Below are 352 nucleotides of genomic sequence, written 5' to 3'. Positions count from 1 at the left end.
TAATTAACATATATAGTTTTAAAAGCTCCACACGATTCTTCAATAAATCAAAAATCAAAACGTATAAAAATACCAACTACTACTATAGATAAGATCTTAAAATTTAAAATATTTTATATACTAGAAACATGTTATTTAAATCTATACTTTCAGATAAACATTTCAAAAAATAATCTTGAAATAAAGATAGAAGAACTTTTGCAAGAAATTTGTGCTGAAAATCCTTTAGATATTAAAAATACAAATAACGAATTAGTAAGCATTAAATTAAAAGATCCCACAAAACAGATAAATGTTTCAAATAAAATTCCTTATTCCGCAAGAGATAGAGAAGAGTTCTCATTAGAATGTA

Source organism: Arachis duranensis, chromosome 5, assembly GCF_000817695.3.
Source record: "Arachis duranensis cultivar V14167 chromosome 5, aradu.V14167.gnm2.J7QH, whole genome shotgun sequence".
Lineage (NCBI taxonomy): Eukaryota > Viridiplantae > Streptophyta > Magnoliopsida > Fabales > Fabaceae > Arachis > Arachis duranensis.
This window is presented reverse-complemented; position numbering follows the sequence as displayed.